Below are 17,190 nucleotides of genomic sequence, written 5' to 3'. Positions count from 1 at the left end.
TACTATCAAGACAAACACAAATACACAGAAACACTGGTGGAAGAAAAAGATGGAAGAGTGGTTATAAATTCTCAGTGTGGACAAGGAAGGTTATTTTGATTCTTCCTGGATGTATATTGATATCTTTGTTAAAGGACTCAACTTTCCTAGATAAAAGAGGATTAAAAATTGGTTTAACTATAGGGGGTAGCATTGATTGGGGAAAAGGGATTACCTTGAAGTTTAACTCTATATGAATGTTAAAAAATAAAAATAAAAAAAGAATAAACTAAACTAAACTAAATTTTTTTTAATTAAAAAATAGAAAAGCAAAAGAAAAACACGGGTATATCAAAAAGTTCAGATTAAAAGGTTATTATGGAATTTGATGTACTGGACATCTCACTGTGATGGTAAATAGGAACCGGAATAGTGGGAATGAATTAAAAATAAAAGTTGTATCTATGAAGTAGTGGTGGCTGTTCTCTTGTCGTCTTTTTTTTTTCTTTCTTCCTTTTTCCTGGTTGGTTTTCTGGGGGAGGGGCCTGCCACGTGGGATTTCAGGCCATGTTCCCTAAGTTAAGTCCTCCCGCCCCCCTCAAGGCAGTGGGTGCTGAGGAAACCGGTTTTTCAGGCTTTTGTTCTCTGGAGGCTTTTATGTTTACTTATTCGTTTTGTCTTTTTTTTTTTTTTTTTTCTCTCGCCTTGACAGCTTTTGATGGTTTTTGGAGGTTTAGAGGAAAGCAAACTGCACCCAGACCTCCGTCTTAGAAGCCACAGTTTGTTCCCCTCTGGGCGCTGCAGAGCACATAAGTTCCCCCTCAGCCGCTGGCAGAGCACGTTCCGAGCCACAGTCCCTGGGGACACAGGAACTCCTGCTTGTACCCAAAACCACATCAGCGGCAGCTATCTGGGCAGCTCCAGACTGCCAGAAAGGATCCAAGCAGCGATCATACACTGAGATTTCCCTCCTGGCCCAGGCTGGGAGTGCCTGGTCTTACTGGGTCCGAGAGCGCTGGGCTGGTGCCTGTGCACACCTCTCTCAGGGGAGGGTGCAGGGCGCAACTCAGACTGATAGCATGGCACACAATAGCATGGCATGACACTCGCATGGGGACTGCAAAAAGGCTGTGCTTCTGCCAGGTGGCGAGGCTCCCAGCCCCTCATGGGAACCGAACCCCACACACTCTCGGGTGTGCTGGTGGCTCAGGAACCAAGACCTGGTTTCTCCACCACACTCTCTGGCTCAGTGCCAGGGGTGGCTGTCCTGGGTCCAGGGACTTAAGCCCCTGTCCCTAACCGCCCCAATTCCCACAATTTTCCCCCATGATCCTTTGCTTTTTTTGAGTGCTTTCAACCAAACTCCAAGTTAATGCTGGTCTCCAGATGCAGGGCACTCTCATATTGGGGTATTACTTTCCAATGGGTCACCTCTGGTGGCTCCCTCCCCTTTTTGTTTGTCTTCCAATATCAGTCCAATGTTCCCACTCTGCTTTACCTGGTGTCTTCTGCCCCCGTAGAGATCCAGACATGTATAATTCTGATCTCAGGCTGATTTGATGGGCAATCGGAGTTCTTTGGTAGGTAATAAGCTCATTTTAGGGTACAGGTTGAAATGGTGCCTCCTCCTACTTCCCCGCCATCTTGTCTCCCCTCATAGAAGGATTTTTAATGACTTTACTTAGTTCATCTAAGAAGCTGTGACAAAGGAGATAGCATACCATGGATGGCCAGACTTAGTATAGTCCAAACATTTTGTGGCCAGGAGGTGCAGGATAATATTACTGCTGGTGCTTTCAGAATCACAATGAAAGGAGCAATTCACCAAAGAATAAAGAGAAGAGATGGGAGGAGTCTCAGACAAATGAAAACAATAAACAGTCAATTATGCACACGACATAAGATTTCAGTAAGAAGAAGAATCAATGAAACAAGATGGAATTGGGAGGGAGACAAACCAAAAGTGACTCTTAATCTCACAAAACAAACTGAGGGTTGCTGGGGGGAGGGGGGTTGGGAGAAAGGGGTGGGATTATGGACATTGGGGAGGGTATGTGCTTTGGTGAGTGCTGTGAAGTGTGTAAACCTGGTGATTCACAGACCTGTACCCCTGGGGATAAAAATATATGTTTATAAAAAATAAAAAATTTTAAACAAAGGAATTCTAAAAATAGAAAAAAAAAAAGATTTCAGTAATTGTATAGAAAAAGCGTCCCAGTGCCCTGAGTACCACCCCCCCACCCACTGTGTATCTTTGAGAGCTTCTTTTTTTCTCTTGAGGCACTTATATTAATAGCAGAGAGAAATCAGGTGGGAATCTGAAGGTCTGAATTTGTTCCTAGCTCTGACAATGAGGTATCCTTACAGAAATCCTCTAAACTTTCTGAGCCTCATTCAGAATTTCAGAGGGTTAGCAAGATGGTTTTAAAGATCTCTTCTACCAGAAATATTCCACGAGTCTTCAATTTAGCCTACTATCCAATGTCTAAAATTGTGTATATGTCAAATTGTCCTCATCCCACAATCACCTTGAAATTGCTCTAACTGCAAGTGTGTCTCCTTCTTGATTGATGGTGGTAGTGGTGGTAATGGTAATGATGGCTGTTAGCATTTACTAAAAATTTGCTAGGCTTCAGGTATTATACTAGGCATTTTAAATACATTTTCTCCAGTTATTACATTTCTGCCAAGTAAATATTATTTCCACTATTGTTTTGCAGTTGCTAATATTAATTCTCAGAGAAGCTAAGAAATTGGCAAATGTAACACAGTTGCTATAAGATACATTCTTATTCTTCCTTTATCCAATCTCTTGTTCTGCTATAGGGCCAGGGAGTCATATCTAAATGATAGAAGGCAATTACCTATTGCTGGGATCATGATCTTAGCTGAAGGCAGAGTTAGTTTAGCCAACAGAGCCACCTAGGTGTCCCAAAGTTCATGTATTTTGGATACGCATTGCTAGAGTGACATCCTTTCCTCCAAAAAAACAGACTACGCCAATGTATACTACTATAAACAATGTATAAGAGTATCTACTCACCCACATTATACCAACCATACTAAGACCAAGTACTAAAATACTTTGTACTAGTTGCCAATTTTATGAGTGTTTATTTCTATCTTAATTTTTATTGCATTACTATGTTTTTTCATGAAAATGATTTTTATATGCTTATAGGCTATTTATATTTTTTTAGTTGCTTGCTTATATCCTTAACCCATGTGTCATAAATCTTAAAACCTTGGTTTTATTCATATTCACATTACAAACTGAAATACTCAATCAAAAGGACATATTTAATATGAGCTATAATTTTACTATTGAAACCACTGGATGCTATATTAACATAAGAATAAACTGTTCTAGGTGACTGAATATTTCTAGTTTTCCAAAGATATAAGAAAAATGGGATAGTTGATATCAGTGATACACAAACTACAGTTACATAAAGTACAAGCACATGGGGTAAAAAATTCTAACTTAGTACATGTTTTAGTTGCTGTTGGGGTGCCTCCACATCTTATTTACTGGATCCTGGGTGCTGAGAGTGTTAGCTGTTAAGAGCTCACAAATGCCCCTTTTTTATGAAAATTACCCTCTGTTGATGGCAGGCACATGGCTAGAAATATTCACGAACTCCCAAGATTGCTTATATTTAATGACTAATCAATATGGGAGTACAAAAAACTGCCCCCCATCTCATGGAGAGAAAACTTTGTGGTATAGTTAATGTTCTAGAGGCACCTACCCCACCACCAGTGGATTAGGCCAAGGCAAACTTTCCCTAAGGTAACAACCTTGCTCTGTTCTTTACTGTTCTGCTTTCCTCATTCACTTACAGGTTCCTCCTAAGAGCAATGCTACCATAAATCAAAATGCACCTGAATCTTTGCCTCAGGCTCTGCTTCTTAGAAACCAATCTAACATATCAGGAGTTAACAAAATATCATAGAGGAAGTGACCTTTCCTCTGAGCCTTGTTATGTGGGTGGGCATCTGATGTGCAATGGATAGAAAAAGATATGAGCTGTTCATGTAGATAGAATGAGTAAAGGAGGACACAAAACATACTTGGGGACCATCAAGTGTCTTGATGTGGCTCAAGTATAAGAAACTAGAAAGACTAGGGACATACATAAATCCTTACACATAAAAAGACAAGACCAGTTAGGAGGCTAATGCAGTAGCTTCATTTAGGGCTGATAAGTAAGTGTCTGGTCTTCAGCAATAACGGTCAGAATCCAACTCCCTAACAACACTTCAATAATTGACAGTCTTGAGAAATTATGTAGATAAAGTAAAGATAGACTAAATGTGGTTAAATATGTTTTCATATGACTCAGAAAAAGACTATAGGGTCAGATTCTAATTTTAAAACATTCTAACCTGGAGCAAAAACATATTATTTATCACTGGAACTTAACCAAATGACTGGTCAAAAAGAGAAAGCATAAAAGGAAAATAAGGAAGGAAAAGAACCTGCCAACTCAGCAAGACTTGACAGGTGTTCAAGAATTTGGGCTAATTAATTGACCACATGGTTGATGAATTAAGACAGTATCTTTGTTTGGAACAAAGTATACTTACTACCCAATTTGTGGTGATTAGAGAAACAGGAAAGACACAACAGAAGTTGAGATAAAAAGTAATGAAAAGCACAAGGAAAAGGAAAAAAATTAAAGAATAATAAGCAAATAGAAGTGTGGCAATTTAGATAACAATCCCATAGTAGAATAATACAGGGGTCTAAGACCTGGATGTCCTTGTTTTTTTTTTTTAAGATTTCATTTATTTATTTGACAGAGAGATCACCAGTAGGCAGAGAGGTAGGCAGAGAGAGAGGGAAGCAGGTTCCCTGCTGAGCAGAGAGCCCAATGCGGGGCTTGATCCCAGGACTCTGGGATCCTGACCTGAGCCAAAGGCAGAGGCTTAACCCACTGAGCCACCCAGGTGACCCAAGACCTGGATGTCTTAAAGGGCTGCCAAAAATTGTATGACCTTCAAGTCTTTTAAAGAGAACTATCTGAAAATGATGATGAAAGATAGAAGTTAATGGACTAAAGATATAGTTATCATCAACCACACCCTAGGCTAACAATCTCTGAAACAGCCCTACCTTCAGAAGCTAAAATAATATTTTCCAAGGAAAACTCATTACCTTGATGACACAAATACCCTCTGATAGGCTTACTGCAATGCTCCGATAATGGGCAGGGAGGAACAGATAGCCTAGAAAGCACAGGACAAAGTAAATCTGACTTCCTTTGAATGGCTTACCACTTCTTCAGTCCCTACAGCTCAGCCAAAATAGTAACAATTCTGCCATTTTAGTTTTCCCAAAAATAAGATGGTGTAAGGGAAAATGCACCATCTTAAAACCTGGGGGCTCACTCTGTTTCCATTACTAACAAGCTATATATAACCTTTCCAGATCTCAGTTCTCTTACCTGTAAAATGAAAAGACTTCATAAGAAGTTAAATCCCACTCTAAAAATGATATTCCTCTGCTTCGATGTTTTCAGCAATCATTATTAGACAATAAAATGACAAAGAAGAATGGCTAAGTTTATACTACATAGTAATCAGCTCTATTGATGGTTCTATCCACCAGTTTGACTTACAAGTATTTCCCATAAATTAGTTTCTATTGCTACTGAATAGCACTTCTTTCCCTATGGATCTGACTTGGCATTAGTCTCACTGATGATGAATCATTAGTTTTTTTTTTCTGCAACTATTAAATAACCAGTTAACCCCAATTATGTGATCTAATGAAAAGAGCATGGCATTATGAAGCAGAATCTCCGAAAAGTAATTCTTGCTTTATTGCTGTTGGATTGCATGGACATTGGGAAACTTATTTAATTCTGAATGAAAAGCAACCATAATTTATCTTCTTTATAATATTATCAGGTCAAATGACATAAGAAAAAGCCATTTAAAAGTGTTGTATGTTGATAAACTTGAACCTTGGGCCACAAACTGAGATCTGCCAAGATATAACTTTATTTCTACAACTAAATTTAATTTCTGTTTTGAGCTTTTATTCTTCTGGATGTGAAAAATTAACCTCAGTCAATTCATGTTCTTTCCCATTTCTGCTGCATTTGTGCCCTTCGTTCCTCAAGGGCTTGGTGCTATCATGGATAGCACCAAGCCCTTGAGATAAATCTTCATTGACATCTACCTTGACTGCCCCTTGTCTGAGCCCAGCTGGTTTCTGGTTGTCCGTCCCTCCATGTCACCACTGCATCCTCCTCTTCATAATTGCAAAGCCACTCCCAGTCTGGCAAAACTTGCAAAGGAGAAAGAAAAAAGCAACCAGAGAGGTAAAAAACAAAAACAAAAACAAACAAACAAAAAAATAAACCCTAAAATAAAGATGTGTTATGGAAGCCAAAGGAGGAGAAAACACTAAGGAAAAATGGCAGTCAGTGACTTTAAGTAATTCAAGTCTAAGTGTAAAGGAAAAACAAAATGGAGCTTCAGATAAATTTTGCAAGAACGGTTTCTGTTGAGTGTAGATACACAATGCTAACTGCAGAGGTAGGGGTGAATGTGACAATTCTGAAATATTTTTCTAAAAAAATATGATTGCAATCATCTTCACTTTGAAATAGTGTGAAAGTTATACTCAAAAGTTTTAATTTAGAATGTAATCATTTGAGTAAATGAAAGGAGATAATTCTTCATATGGGTCAGCAAGACCTGACCACAAGAGTGATTAAGTATTATCAAATCTTGTTTCCCTAAGTAAGATAAAATATTTAAGCCCTTAAAAATTAGGCCACCACTTGTCTGAACTAGCCTTGCGAGTAAATAGCCAATGAAGATGAAATCCCCTTTTCTGCTGCAACAACCTGAGACAATGAGTGACCAGTAAGTAATGAAACAGGTACTACTGCTAATAGATGAGGGAGAGGAGAAGATAAGTGGAGTTGCTCTGGATGCCACAACTGTCCACTTTGCAAGATTCCATAAGGCCAACCTGATTGCTTTTAACTTAAAGGGTATCATGAATAATCAAGTCAACCACATAGGGGTGACCATTATCAGATCATTCGATGTCTTGGGGCACCTGGGTGGCTCAGTAGGTTAAAGCCTCTGCCTTCAGCTCAGGTCATGAGCTCAGGGTCCTGGGATGGAGCCCCACATCAGGCTCTCTGCTCAGCGGGGAGCCTGTCCCACCCCCACTGCCTGCCTCTCTGCCTACTTGTGTTCTCTCTCACTGTCAAATAAAGGAATAAAATTTTTCTTTAAAAAAAGGATCATTCAATGCCAGTCACATCCACCTTATAGGATGCCCAGATTGTAAAAATATTGCATGCTAAACTATTCTCCTACAGGGCTATGAAATAGAGGGGGATATGAGTAAGTATCACCATGACTTTTTTTTGCTTCCATTTTGACCCACCGATCTCAATAAATTCACATTTTTTAAAGTTTCAAACATTTATAATACTGTATGTTAATTAAACTTCAATTAAAAAATAGAGTTTCAAACATTTAATGCTAAGAGTATTAAATTCAGTTAAACAATGGAGTAAGAAAAATTTATGTTTATTTTTTCCCCTTAATTCTCCTGCCTAGCCCAGATAAGCCATCCAGAATAAGAGGGGGAAATGATACGCTTTAGGAATTTATGTCAAATTGGCTAAGTCGTAGACTCACAGAATAAGTACAGCTCAAATATGTTTACTTATTATCTAGAGCCACTGTATTGTTTTCAGATGAATACAATGAAGCTCAGGGGTATTGTGTGTCTTACTCAAGATTATCACAATAAGTAGAGTGGAGCCAGAAATAGAGCCCCAATTTTCTAACATTAAGACCCTGAAAAAATATTTACTGAGTGCTTAGTCTATGCTAGATAATGTCCTAGCCCCTGAGAGTTAAGAACTGAAAAATATTACCTGGGGTATGGAAAACAAATTGACAATTGATACAACGATTTATGATAGCAGCAAAAAAAATATAGAATAGATTTGAAAACTCAATATTGTTAAGAAGTTGGTTCTCTCCTATTGGCTTATAAATTTTTTGTAATCCAAATCAAAACCTGAGCAGGATTTTTGGTAGGTATTAACAAGCTGATTCTAAAATGTTTACGGGAAGGTAAAATACTAGAATAATTACAATTTTTTTTAAAAGAAGCATAAATTTGAGAGATCCACACTACCTGATTTCAAGTCCTAATTTAAAGCTGTGCCACTGGCAAAAGCATATATAGACAACAGAGTACAAAGAACAGTCTATAGACCCCACCCAGTTGATTTTTGACCAATGCAAGGCAATTCCATGGAGAAAGAATGGCCTTTCAACATATGGTGCTGATGCAATTCAATATTCACAAATATAGAAAAACTTTGATCCATACTTTGTACTATATAAAAAGTGACTTTTTTTTTTTTAATTGTACTGGATGTAGCAGTAATCTTTTATATATGCATTATCTTTTTTTTTTCTTACAGCTTTTTTTTTTTTTTTTTTTTTTTTTTTACTTTTAATGGGTCAAAGACGTACAGGTAATACTCAAAGTTCTAAAACTACTAGAAGAAAACAGGATAAAATCATCATGACCATGAATTAAGCTAATCATTCATCAGGAAGACACCAAAAGTACAGTCAATAAGTGAAAACACTGATAAATCAGACTTCATCAAAATCAAAAACTTTTGCTCTATAGAAAATATTACTAAGAGAGTGAAAAGAAAAACCATGGACTGGGAGAAACTATTTACAAAACAAATCTGATAGAGATCTTGTACCCAGGATATATATATATATATATATATTTTAACTCTCAAAACTCAATAATAAGAAAACAGACAACTTAAAAAAATGAAGAAATATCCAAGGCTGGATAATATGAAGAGAAACTGGACCACTCATGCATTTCTGGTGGGAATGCAAAACGGCACCGCACTCTGGAAAATGAGTTGGCAGTTTCTTTTGAAACTAAACATAGTACCCAACAATCTTATTCCTGGACAGTCCCAGCAAAATAAAACTTGGATTCACACAAAAATCTCTGCATTAGAGTTCATAGCAACTTTACTTGTAGTAGCTAAAGTGGAAATAACCTATATGAGTTTCAGTGAGTTTCATCCTCTATTGCAGTTCACAGTTGACACATTCCACAAAAGTTCTCAGAGCTTCTAAATCAGCTTTCTTGTCCCTGACTCTTAAATAAGAGCTGCCAAACAAGGACTTCCAGCCATCTAAAAAAGGTTCTAATCCAAAAGGTAAGGACTAAAACAAAGAAATGAGGGGAAAAATTGGAAGAAAACAAGACTGTCAGGTGAAGAAGCTTCTCACACAAACACACACCAATATATTCAGAGAAATAATGGAATACATTGCACTCATGGAATGAGAACAGGATGCCATAAAAAAAAAAAAAAGGACTGTTCCAGATGTAAAACATAACACCAGAAATAAAGAAGTCAAGAGAAGGTCAGGGTAATATAATATGTGAGAGAGAGAGGGAAAAAAATGAAGAAATAGAAAATAGAGGAGAAAAGAGAAGAAATTAAAGGATCAATCCATCCAACAGGCCCAGAAAAAAAGGTTAGAGAGAATGAACAGCAAGAAATCATCAGCGAAATAATTCAAGAAGATAAATGTACATTCACTACAGCAGTTTCATAAAATACTCTCAAAGGAAAAAAATCCTATGGCAAGAATTTGTGAGAAATCTGCGAAATACATCACAAATAACCACAAGACATCTTTTGAGTGTACTGAAATTGACAAAACCTCCCTTATTATATTTTGAAAGTGCACTATCATTGTTATCAATGTTGGGTCAGAAGGACAGGGAGATTCACAACTTCTTTCTTCTCCTCATCATTATTTTACTTTCATTTCATTTTTCGTTTGGGGATTTAACCACAATTTAATTTAAAGATTTTATTTTATTTATTTGTCAGAGATAGACAAAGCAAGAGAAGGAACACAAGCAGGAAGAGAGGGAGAGGGAGAAGCAGGCTTCCCACTGAGCAGAGAGCCTGATGTGGGGCTCGATTCCAGGACCCCGGGATCATGACCTCATCCAAAGGCACATGCTTAATGACTGAGCCACTCAGGTGTCCCCACAATTTAATTTAAAAGAACTGAACAAGGTGTAGCACTAAAATCCAATGACTAATTGTGGTATTTTATTTTTTGTGTGTGGTATTTTATTTTATAGCAAAGGTCTATACTTAAGGAAGAAAAAGAACTACCCAGCTTTCACTTTGAGAATATACGTCAGGCTACCTATAGCTCTGGATGTCTTTTTTTGGTTTTAATATTCAGAACTCTTACATGACGCTGAGGGCACCTGTTGGCAGTTCACTGCTCTTCTGATATGACTACATAGGGACAACAGTGGGTAGGTGCCATTTCAGCACTTCTCCTTCCCCTCCCCCCTCACCCTTGCTCTGATGGCCTCACCAAATGAGAGAGGGCTATTTTCTTGATGCAGGGATGTAAGTTAGTATAAGAGGCCAATGTCTCAATAGGCATATCTTGAACATGCCTTCATTTTATCACTACAATAACATTTAAATCTGATTTTTTGGGGAACAAATTGTTCATATGCAGCCAAGAGTCTGTTCTGTCTTATGCCCTGAATTACTTTTCTTCAACAAACATCACCAGAAAATACATACACAGCTCCTTACTATTTGAAGAGGCAATGTTGTACGAAGAGCAAAACCCAAAAAAAAGCAGCTAAATTGATGGTGGCTTTAGAGTTTAATGTGACAGATTCATGTTACTCTCCCTCTTCAAAATCCTTTGTCTTTAATTTTCCTTTGCTTTTTCATCGGTCTACTTCCTACCTTCTCCTTCTCCAAAGTACAACTTCTTGTGGACTGTTTTTTTTTTTTTTAGATAATAATATACAAATGTAATAAATATTTATGAATCAAAATATATTAATTTTCTATTATAGCCCACACACTGTGCTAGGAATTCAAATTGGAAATGTTAATCAAAAAAGTAATCTTTGTGAAGTTTAGAATGTAATGTCCATTAAAACTTGATATTCCTGAAGATGGCGGAGAAGTAGCAAGCTGAGACTGCTTCAGCTAGCCGGAGATCAGCTAGATACCTTATCTAAAGATTGCAAACACCTGAAAATCCATCGGCAGATTGAAGAGAAGAAAAACAGCAATTCTGGAAACAGAAAAACAACCACTTTCTGAAAGGTAGGACCGGCGGAGAAGTGAATCCAAAGCGAGGGGAAGATAGACCCCGGGGGGAGGGGCCGGCTCCCGGCAAGCGGCGGAGCAACCGTGCACAAAATCAGGACTTTTAAAAGTCTGTTCCGCTGAGGGACATCGCTCCAGAGGCTAAACCGGGGCGAAGCCCACGCGGGGTCAGCGTGGCCTCAGGTCCCGCAGGGTCACAGAAGGATCGGGGGTGTCTGAGTGTCGCAGAGCTTGCGGGTATTGGAACGGGAAAGCCGGCTACAGAGACAGAGCCGACAGTAAGCTCACAGCTCGGTGTTACCTTGAACCGGTCGCAGGCTTGGTGAGCTCGGAGCGTGGCTGGAGGTCAGGCAGACGGGAGTAACTGGGCGCTGTTCTCTGAGGGCACACTGAGGAGTGGGGCCCTGGGCTCTCGGCTCCTCCGGGCCGGAGACCAGGTGGCCGCCATTTGTATTCCCGTCCTCCGGGACTCTACGGAAAGCGCTCAGGGAACAAAAGCTCCTGAAAGCAAACCCGAGCAGATTACTCACCCCGGCCCCGGGTAAGGGCGGTGTAATTCTGCCTGGGGCAAAGACACTTGAGAATCACTACAACAGGCCCCTCCCCTAGAAGATCAACAAAAAATCCAGCCGAGACCAAGTTGACCTACCAAGGAGTGCGGTTTCAATACCAAGGAGAGCAGCAGAATTCCAGAGGAGGAGAAAGCCAAGCACGGAACTCATGGCTTTTTTCCTGTGATTTTTTTTAGTCTTGCAGTTAACTTAATTTTTTCTTTTTCATTTTTTGTTTTTTTTGTTTTTTTTTTTTTTTTATTCTCGCCTTTGGGTAACATTTTTTTTTTATGTTATCTTTTTCATTTTTAACGATTTTTTACTAGTTTATCTAATATATATATTTTTTCTTTTTTACATTTTTCTTAGGTGTTTTCTTTTGTAAAAAATTCTTTTCTTTTCTTTTCTTTTTTTTTCTTTTTTCTTTTTTTTTTTCTTTCTTCCTTTTTGAACCTCTTTTTATCCCCTTTCTCCCCACTCACGATTTTGGATCTCTTCTAATTTGGTTAAAGCATATTTTCCTGGGGTTGTTGCCACCCTTTTAGTATTTTACTTGCCCCTTCATTTACTCTAATCTGGACAAAATGACAAGACGTAAAAATTCAACACAAAAAAAAGAACAAGAGGCAGTACCGAAGGCTAGGGACCTAATCAATACAGACATTGGAATATATCAGATCTAGAGTTCAGAATGACAATTCTCAAGGTTCTAGCCGGGCTCGAAAAAGGCATGGAAGATATTAGAGAAACCCTCTCGAAGGATATAAAAGCCCTTTCTGGAGAAATAAAAACTAAAATCTAACCAAGTTGAAATCATAAAAGCTATTAATGAGGTGCAATCAAAAATGGAGGCTCTAACTGCTAGGATAAATGAGGCAGAAGAAAGATTTAGTGATATAGAAGACCAAATGACAGAAAATAAAGAAGCTGAGCAAAAGAGGGACAAACAGCTACTGGACCACGAGGGGAGAATTCGAGACATAAGTGACACCATAAGACGAAACAACATTAGAATAATTGGGATTCCAGAAGAAGAAGAAAGTGAGAGGGGAGCAGAAGGTATACTGGAGAGAATTATTGGGGAGAATTTCCCCAATATGGCAAAGGGAACGAGCATCAAAATTCAGGAGGTTCAGAGAATGCCCCTCAAAATCAATAAGAATAGGCCCACACCCCGTCACCTAATAGTAAAATTTACAAGTCTCAATGACAAAGAGAAAATCCTGAAAGCAGCCCGGGAAAAGAAGTCTGTAACATACAATGGTAAAAATATTAGATTGGCAGCTGACTTATCCACAGAGACCTGGCAGGCCAGAAAGAGCTGGCATGATATTTTCAGAGCACTAAACGAGAAAAACATGCAGCCAAGAATACTATATCCAGCTAGGCTATCATTGAAAATAGAAGGAGAGATTAAAAGCTTCCAGGACAAACAACAACTGAAAGAATTTGCAAATACCAAACCAGCTCTACAGGAAATCTTGAAAGGGGTCCTCTAAGCAAAGAGAGAGCCTACAAGTGGTAGATCAGAAAGGAACAGAGACCATATACAGTAACAGTCACCTTACAGGCAATACAATGGCACTAAATTCATATCTCTCAATAGTTACCCTGAATGTGAATGGGCTAAATGCCCCTGTCAAAAGACACAGGGTATCAGAATGGATAAAAAAACAAAACCCATCTATATGTTGCCTCCAAGAAACTCATTTTAAGCCCAAAGATACCTCCAGATTTAAAGTGAGAGGGTGGAAAAGAATTTACCATGCTAATGGACATCAGAAGAAAGCAGGAGTGGCAATCCTTATATCAGATCAATTAGATTTTAAGCCAAAGACTATAATAAGAGATGAGGAAGGACACTATATCATACTCAAAGGGTCTGTCCAACAAGAAGATTTAACAATTTTAAATATCTATGCCCCCAACGTGGGAGCAGCCAACTATATAAACCAATTAATAACAAAATCAAAGAAACACATCAACAATAATACAATAATAGTAGGGGACTTTAACACTCCCCTCACTGAAATGGACAGGTCATCCAAGCAAAAGATCAGCAAGGAAATAAAGGCCTTAAACGACACACTGGACCAGATGGACATCACAGATATGTTCAGAATATTTCATCCCAAAGCAACAGAATACACATTCTTCTCTAGTGCACATGGAACATTCTCCAGAATAGATCACATCCTCGGTCCTAAATCAGGACTCAACCGGTATCAAAAGATTGGGATCATTCCCTGCGTATTTTCAGACCACAATGCTCTAAAGCTAGAACTCAACCACAAAAGGAAGTTTGGAAAGAACCCAAATAAATGGAGACTAAATAGTATCCTTCTAAAGAATGAATGGGTCAACCGGGAAATTAAAGAAGAATTGAAAAAAATCATGGAAACAAATGATAATGAAAATACAACGGTTCAAAATCTGTGGGACACAGCAAAGGCAGTCCTGAGAGGAAAATATATAGCGCTACAAGCCTTTCTCAAGAAACAAGAAAGGTCTCAGGTACACAACCTAACCCTACACCTAAAGGAGCTGGAGAAAGAACAAGAAAGAAACCCTAAGCCCAGCAGGAGAAGAGAAATCATAAAGATCAGAGCAGAAATCAATGAAATAGAAACCAGAAAAACAATAGAACAAATCAACGAAACTAGGAGCTGGTTCTTTGAAAGAATTAATAAAATTGATAAACCCCTGGCCCGACTTATCAAAAAGAAAAGAGAAAGGACCCAAATAAATAAAATCATGAATGAAAGAGGAGAGATCACAACTAACACCAAAGAAATACAAACTTTTATAAGAACATACTATCAGCAACTCTACGGCAATAAATTTGACAATCTGGAAGAAATGGATGCATTCCTAGAAACATATAAACTACCACAACTGAGCCAGGAAGAAATAGAAAGCCTGAACAGACCCATAACCAGTAAGGAGATTGAAACAGTCATTAAAAATCTCCAAACAAGCAAAAGCCCAGGGCCAGACGGCTTCCCGGGGGAATTCTACCAAACATTTAAAGAAGAACTAATTCCTATTCTCCTGAAACTGTTGCAAAAAATAGAAATGGAAGGAAAACTTCCAAACTCATTTTATGAGGCCAGCATCACCTTGATCCCAAAACCAGACAAGGATCCCACCAAAAAAGAGAGCTATAGACCGATATCCTTGATGAACACAGATGCGAAAATACTCAACAAAATACTAGCCAATAGGATTCAACAGTACATTAAAAGGATTATTCACCACGACCAAGTGGGATTTATTCCAGGGCTGCAAGGTTGGTTCAACATCCGCAAATCAGTCAATGTGATACAACACATCAACAAAAGAAAGAACAAGAACCATATGATACTCTCAATAGATGCTGAAAAAGCATTTGACAAAGTACAGCATCCCTTCCTGATCAAAACTCTTCAAAGTGTAGGGATAGAGGGCACATACCTCAATATCATCAAAGCCATCTATGAAAAACCCACCGCAAATATCATTCTCAATGGAGAAAAACTGAAAGCTTTTCCGCTAAGGTCAGGAACACGGCAGGGATGTCCATTATCACCACTGCTATTCAACATCGTACTAGAGGTCCTAGCCTCAGCAATCAGACAACAAAAGGAAATTAAAGGCATCCAAATCGGCAAAGAAGAAGTCAAATTATCACTCTTCGCAGATGATATGATACTATATGTGGAAAACCCAAAAGACTCCACTCCAAAACTGCTAGAACTTATACAGGAATTCAGTAAAGTGTCAGGATATAAAATCAATGCACAGAAATCAGTTGCATTTCTCTACACCAACAGCAAGACAGAAGAAAGAGATATTAAGGAGTCAATCCCATTTACAATTGCATCCAAAACCATAAGATACCTAGGAATAAGCCTAACCAAAGAGACACAGAATCTATACTCAGAAAACTATAAAGTACTCATGAAAGAAATTGAGGAAGACACAAAGAAATGGAAAAATGTTCCATGCTCCTGGATTGGAAGAATAAATATTGTGAAAATGTCTATGCTACCTAAAGCAATCTACACATTTAATGCAATTCCTACCAAAGTACCATCCATCTTTTTCATGAAATGGAACAAATAATGCTAAAATTTATATGGAACCAGAAAAGACCTCGAATAGCCAAAGGGATATTGAAAAAGAAAGCCAACGTTGGTGGCATCACAATTCCGGACTTCAGGCTCTATTACAAAGCTGTCATCATCAAGACAACATGGTACTGGCACAAAAACAGACACATAGATCAATGGAACAGAATAGAGAGCCCAGAAATAGACCCTCAAATCTATGGTCAACTAATCTTCGACAAAGCAGGAAAGAATGTCCAATGGAAAAAAGATAGCCTTTTCAATAAATGGTGCTGGGAAAATTGGACAGCCACATGCAGAAAAATGAAGTTTTACCATTCCCTTATACCACACACAAAAATAGACTCAAAATGGATGAAGGACCTCAATGTACGAAAGGAATCCATCAAAATCCTTGAGGAGAACACGGGCAGCAACCTCTTCGACCTCTGCCGCAGCAACATCTTCCTAGGAACAACGCAAAAGGCAAGGGAAGCAAGGGAAAAAATGAACTACTGGGATTTCATCAAGATCAAAAGCTTTTGCACAGCAAAGGAAACAGTTAACAAAATCAAAAGACAACTGACAGAATGGGAGAAGATATTTGCAAACGACATATCAGATAAAGGACTAGTGTCCAGAATCTATAAAGAACTTAGCAAACTCAACACCCAAAGAACAAATAATCCAATCAAGAAATGGGCAGAGGACATGAACAGACATTTCTGCAAAGAAGACATCCAGATGGCGAACAGACACATGAAAAAGTGCTCCATATCACTCGGCATCAGGGAAATACAAATCAAAACCACAATGAGATATCACCTCACACCAGTCAGAATGGGTAAAATCAACAAGTCAGGAAATGACAGATGCTGGCGAGGATGCGGAGAAAGGGGAACCCTCCTACACTGTGGGTGGGAATGCAAGCTGGTGCAGCCACTCTGGAAAACAGCATGGAGGTTCCTCAAAATGTTGAAAATAGAACTGCCCTACGACCCAGCAATTGCACTATTGGGTATTTACCCTAAAGATACAAATGTAGTGATCCAAAGGGGCACATGCACCCGAATGTTTATAGCAGCAATGTCCACAATAGCCAAACTATGGAAAGAACCTAGATGTCCATCAACAGATGAATGGATCAAGAAGATGTGGTATATATACACAATGGAATACTATGCAGCCATCAAAAGAAATGAAATCTTGCCATTTGCGACAACATGGATGGAACTAGAGCGTATCATGCTTAGCGAAATAAGTCAAGCAGAGAAAGACAACTATCATATGATCTCCCTGATATGAGGAAGTGGTGATGCAACATGGGGGCTTAAGTGGGTAGGAGAAGAATCAATGAAACAAGATGGGATT

The sequence above is a fragment of the Mustela nigripes genome, chromosome 2 (assembly GCF_022355385.1).
Source record: "Mustela nigripes isolate SB6536 chromosome 2, MUSNIG.SB6536, whole genome shotgun sequence".
NCBI lineage: Eukaryota > Metazoa > Chordata > Mammalia > Carnivora > Mustelidae > Mustela > Mustela nigripes.
The sequence above is the reverse complement of the archived record's forward strand: the minus strand, read 5'-3'. Positions refer to the sequence as shown.